The sequence below is a fragment of the Odontesthes bonariensis genome, chromosome 18 (genome assembly GCF_027942865.1).
Source record: "Odontesthes bonariensis isolate fOdoBon6 chromosome 18, fOdoBon6.hap1, whole genome shotgun sequence".
Classification (NCBI taxonomy): Eukaryota; Metazoa; Chordata; class Actinopteri; order Atheriniformes; family Atherinopsidae; genus Odontesthes; species Odontesthes bonariensis.
The window spans coordinates 23086235-23092288 of NC_134523.1; the positions used below are offsets into that span (position 1 = coordinate 23086235).

Below are 6054 nucleotides of genomic sequence, written 5' to 3' on the forward strand. Positions count from 1 at the left end.
ATAAAAATTCATGTAGAATATAGCATATACTTTGTTGTCTACAGTAGTAGTAAAAGTTCTGTACCCTTCTCCATGTTTGGTGGATCCGCCGATTACTTTCTTTTCCAGTTCCGCAGCAGGCAGCAACAGACCTTTACAAAATAAAAGCCTGTGAGCAACAGACTTTTACAATAATAAAATAAATAATAAAACCTAAATACCTAAATAATTAAAGAGTTAATGCCATAATTACGAGTTAACTTGCCACGCCCTAATATGTATATATATATATCTATATATATACATTTTTGGATTAGTCGTTTTGGAAAGTTAACAATAGCAGTTTCAAAGATCAGTTAATTGTTACCTCTCATCACTACAACTTGGCATGCAAGAGAACCAACTCCAAAAGCCCATCTGACACAAGATTGTAAAGGAGATTTTTATTTTTTGCTGTGTATCACATATTAAACCAACAATCCTTGGAAAAACAGGGGGCACCCAGATTTGAACTGAGGACCTCTTGATCTGCAGTCAAATGCTCTACCACTGAGCTATACCCCCCTGTATGATGTTTCTGTCAAGTACTTTTTAGTAAAAGTTCCAATTCCATATGGCAGAAGCAGTGACCATCAGGTTCCGATGTCGACACAAAAGATGTCATTGATAGAATATGTGTACTTGATGAGGGGTATAGCTCAGTGGTAGAGCATTTGAGTGCAGATCAAGAGGTCCTCAGTTCAAATCTGGGTGCCCCCTGTAATTATGACAATATCTGGTTAGTTATCTTCTCAATACTTAAAGAAATTGAAAAAAACTTTTTGAGTACTGAGGAAAAGTCAAAAGTAGTGTTTAAAGCAAACATATTAAACAGGCTTAACTGTGGGTTTATGTTGGTAGTACTAAAGTTGAGAAGTGATCAATTAAATCAATGTATATCAGCCAAGTAAAAGTTCCGTACCCTTCTCCATGTTTGGTGGATCCCCCAATTACTTCTTTTCCGGTTCCGCAGCAGACAGCAACAGACTTTTACAAAATAAAACCCTGTGAGCAACAGACTTTTACAATAATAAAATAGATAATAAAACCTGCGCTAATGCGCAATAAAATATTTGTCGGCATTAAATAATTAATGAGTTAACGCGATAATAACGAGTTAACTCGCCCAGCCCTACTATCTTGACACTGTTATAGATCCAGATCACGATTTGAGTTTTCTGTTCGGGATAAGAAAGCAGATTTTTTTAGCATGACAACATGTTAATTTATCTTGTTTTCTAGAGAAATTTGCCTCGTGTCTTCTTCTGATCATGACATGTAGTCGTCCATTATCATGAGAAACAAGCTTTGGTTTATCGAGATCACAAGGTTGTTATGTTGGGCTTGAAAATGAGTGGTAGATCTATAACATTAGCTCAAGGCTCGTATGTGTAATTCTGTTTGTTTCACTGAGTTCTGTCTGTGGGCGTTGATAAGAGTTTCAGAAGATCCTCTACACCAGGGGTCTTCAACATTTTTCAGGCCAGGGACCCCAAAACTGATGGAGAGTTGGAGCAGGGACCCCCCTACTATTTATATGGCATACAATTGTGTTTTATATTTAACGGGGCCTAGTGCCGTGTATAATTATAGCTACTCTGTTATTGTACATTCAATACTAAGCTATTCAAATAATACACAGGTTAATATATTCATGTTTTTATTTTAAACATGTGCAAGGTACAGGGTGGCCGTGCCACTGCCATTTATGAACAAACATCTTGCATACAACACTGAGCTATTCAAATAATCCACAGATTTTAACTTTAAACATGCATGTAGATGGGACAATGAATCCTCAAACCATCTGTGGATGGCACACATTTGCACACAATTTGTGAGAAAAAACTGTTTTAAAAAAAAAAAAAAAAGAAATGTTAAAAATAGTCTGATCAACCAAAGATTTCGCGGACCCCCTGTTGAAGACCTCTGCTCTACACTTCTAGCTGTGGCTGCCCTTCAAGGCAATCCCACTTTATAGTTACAGTAAAATAAACTTTACTAAGTCAAACAAAACTTATTTTATGTTATCTCAAGAAAAGAAGCCTTATCATCTTGAGACAATGATGTAATTAACCCGATATCACTCTGAAACAGACTTCGTTATCTTGAGATAAAGAATTCTCGATCTTGAAATAGTAATTTTAACAAAGAATTTCATACATGGCCTCTCTCGTACACATGACTAAAGTAATTAAAATGCAGTACCCATTTTACCTTTGTTTGTGAATGTGTTTGTTTTATTATTTATTCTTTTTTTTGTAAAACCAAGTTCAATTGTTATTTATATACATATAGAATAGATTAGGATAGAATAGTATAGCCTTTATTGTCATTATACATATACAGTGCATATATATAACGAAAATCTGATATCACTCCTGTTGGTGCAAATATTCAAAAAATATTCAAAAAATAAAAATAAATTCAAAATGTAAAAAATACAAAATATAATTTTTTCAAAATGCAAATTTTCACAATTTTTTTTAATTAAATAAAAAAAATACAAATCTTCACAAAAAAATACAAATTATTTAAATTAAATTAAATAAGAATAATAAAAAAATACAAATGTAGAAAATTTGTAACAGTAAGAAGTTAAAAAGCAATGAAAACAATCTAGGCTACAGATTAGTTTGAGAGCCACAAGTAAAACATTGTGACCCTTCTGACTACACCAAGCGGTTGGACATAAACTCCTGAGCACTACTTTTAAATGATCAGACACATTTGCGAACCCATGTGCCTCTTTAGGTATAAATGAAACATCTAATAACAGTTTGTAAGAGAAGTACATCTTTGTGTAATGACACTTAAATGTCAAGTGAATCAAGACAATATATAAAGAGTATCTGCTCTTAAGAACATTTAAAAGGAAATACTTATGAGAGACCACAGGAAAATACAGGCCCAATGTAGAATATCACTGAAATATATCTAAATACATTTGTGATAACTAACAGACAAGTAGAAATGAATCATTTACTCTGATCGCAGATGTTGAGGTCTATAATGTGCTCATTTTAGAAAGATAACCTGGACCAATAGGTTTGAACTGTGAGTTTGTTTCGAAAGCTATAGATCAATACTTCTCTCTCTTCTTTTTTTTTACCTCTAAAGCTTCACCTTATTTCTCACCTAGAGACTCTACAAATAATTGCAAAACAAAATGTTACAGTACAGACTCGGCTTTCAAAAGAGCAAACAACTTGCCTGAAGCTCCTCAGACAGGGACACTTTGTTCATGAAGTTTGTCATGCATAAGTCCAAGGTAACAAATAAATTCAGAACCTTGAAAGGTTAATAAAATCTGTGTTCAGCAGCGTCTTTCCTGGACCTTCTCCCAGAGGTGAAAGCATTCTTCAAGTGTGGCACAAGTGCTCAGGGTAACACTGAAACAGCAATAAACATCTGAAAGCTACGAGTCAGTCAGCATAAAATCCAAGACACTCCTAAGGCGCAGAACTTGTGAGCCTATTTCAGCTGCTGCATCTGTGAGATCATGTTTATTGTTTGACAGCAACGCGGAGAATAAAGAACTGCGTAAAAGCTTTAAAGCGGTGGAAAGATTCTCATCTGCTGCATCATGCAAAAGGCTCGGGGACTCTTGAGGTGTACCTGGTTACTATGCCTGACGCATAACCCTAAAATGTGAGTAAAAGATCTTTATTGCCATCTGTTATTTCATTTACAAATTTAAAAGGAAGCCATGAGGCCTGATCAATGAGGTCAGCTAACTTACTCAATGATTTTTTATTATACTACTGAGGATTTTGCTCTGCATTTTACTGGCAACATGTTTGGTTATCTGTGATGTTTTTTACTGAGAAAACGTACTGACCTCATTTTTACAACAATCAGTATTTGGAACTCGACGGAGCTGTTAGAGTCAGCAAACAGCTGATTCTGGCTAAAAAGAGGCCTGCAGTTGAAACATCTTCAGTCTCCGTCATATGACTGAGTCACCGCATTCTCAGTAGCCTCTTTTTTTTCAGTTGATCTGCCATTTTCACAGCTTGAGCCTGCCTTGGACAAAGCTTGTTTCCTCACCTTGTTTCTCTAGGCTGACAGATTTGTGTCTCTACTTCCCCGAGGCTTGAATTTCAAAGTTCATCCATTCTCACTCAAGACAGATACTCCTCGTTGATCCCAGTGGAGTTCATACTGCTGCAGGTCACACTCCCTGTGTAGCATATTGTACTCACAACTGTGTTTGTGCAGTGTCAGTTTCTCCCACATACATGTGCACAATTACCTTTTTATTTCTCACTGTCCGTTGCTTTAAAAGCAACCAAAGCCAACAATCTACATGTTAAACCAGTCACCATGAGTCTTTTTAATCATTTCATCGTTTGTTTGACTGACCACACATCCCGCCAGTTGTCACTTATGTACAAAAAGCATAAATAAAAAATGTCACGATGAAAACAATTTGGATCAAGCGTAACCTGCCTGTTTTAAGGGACTTTCAGTGAGCTCATTAAATCTTGATTAAAGGCAGAGGCTAATTCACAATGACCTTGTAATTTACAATTACTCACAATGAAGTAAGTAAATCTTTGGTTCCGAAATAGTGTTCTGTGTGTGTTCAGGGGGCAGATGCTTAAAACTGTGCGTGCACAATGACAGAAATATGTGAACCTTTTACTTTTGTCATCTAAGCAGCCATGTAAACTGTTTTTTTTTTTTATAAAATGTCAATTGTGAAGCTTTTTGAATGCACAAACCTGAATTTCACTCCCATATTTATCTATGAATGGATGGAGACACTCCCCTAATTGATTATTTAATACAAAGTTTGTGCCACAACTACACAGAGATGACAGTGAAAGTTAATTAAAACAAAAAATTTGACTCCAAAAGTTAAAATCTTTCCCACACTGAGTGCAAACAGCACAACACATGAAGAATGTATTTACACATAAAGATGAGAGCTTAAGCACGGGCAGATAGACTTAGAAGGCAATGCGCATCACAAGGCAGAATAAAGCTCATTTCCACTTGTAAAAAGTGAGGGTAAAGTTTCAGGTTTAGTTAAAAGCACCTTAATCTGATATTACAGTAAATAGAAGAAGCAACAAAGTCTCAGAGGACAGCAACATTCGAAGGAAAAACTGATGAAAATTTCAAGTTTGCCTTTAAACAGACCCACTCACATATGCAGGACCCTGCAATTACATGCAAATCCTATTTATGCTGATGGAGACAGTCAGAAAGACTTCAGCTTTTAGAATTTATATGAATGAGCAGGTGTGTCCAGACATGTCATGAGTAGTATAAATGTTTGTAATTTCATGTGGGGTATTTTGCACGGGTTTGCATATTAGTTTGCCCAACTGTGAGCCTTGCGGCACAAGAAGTTTAAAAACCACAAATAAAGGATTATATGATGCCAAATATCAGAGGAGGAAAAACATTGGTTCACACTCTAATTCATATAATGCCGACTACATTATTATGAAATGTGAAGAAATACTACAATACTCGTCCAGTTCTTCTCTGTTTTGCCTCTCTCCATCCTCATTTCTCTGTCTTTGTGCTCACAGATAATCTAATGATAAATAAAACAGAACATTTTCAGCATGAAAAATTATAAGGAGAATTCGTTTTTGTTTTTTTTAAATCATCAACACACTGCACATCATTGTGATTTTCTCCCCCGTTGAGAATGTTTGGTGAGCAAATATAACAACACAGTCATTTAATCTGTGAAGTGGCTCATCTTTTTCTGCCTAATATGCAGGATTTGAGAAAATATAATTAAAAACATGGGATTTAAACAGTAAACACGGGAGGCGTAGTTTGTGACGATGGCTTCTGACATATTTGCAGGGCCACCGTGACTAAAAACACTTGTTTGCCAACAGTTCTGACATATTTGTTTCTTTATTTGGTAATATAAATTCATCAATAGTATACTGAATAATACTATATTGTTAAAGCAACAGTCTAGTACTTGAGTAGGTGGAGACATCCCAGTGGAAAAATATATGAGTGCACAGATATTTGCATCATAAAGATGTTAATTACAACATG

General features: G+C 35.5%; 2 non-coding genes across 2 annotated transcripts; one reads left to right on the forward strand and one right to left on the reverse strand.

Annotated features, from left to right (window-relative positions):
- Positions 1–471: 471 nt before the first annotated feature.
- On the reverse strand, positions 472–543 carry trnac-gca (transfer RNA cysteine (anticodon GCA)). The gene has a single exon. It is a non-coding gene; the product is annotated as a tRNA-Cys (tRNA).
- A 123-nt stretch (positions 544–666) lies between these two features.
- trnac-gca (transfer RNA cysteine (anticodon GCA)) lies at positions 667–738 on the forward strand. Its single transcript has one exon. It is a non-coding gene; the product is annotated as a tRNA-Cys (tRNA).
- The last annotated feature ends 5316 nt before the right edge of the window (positions 739–6054 follow it).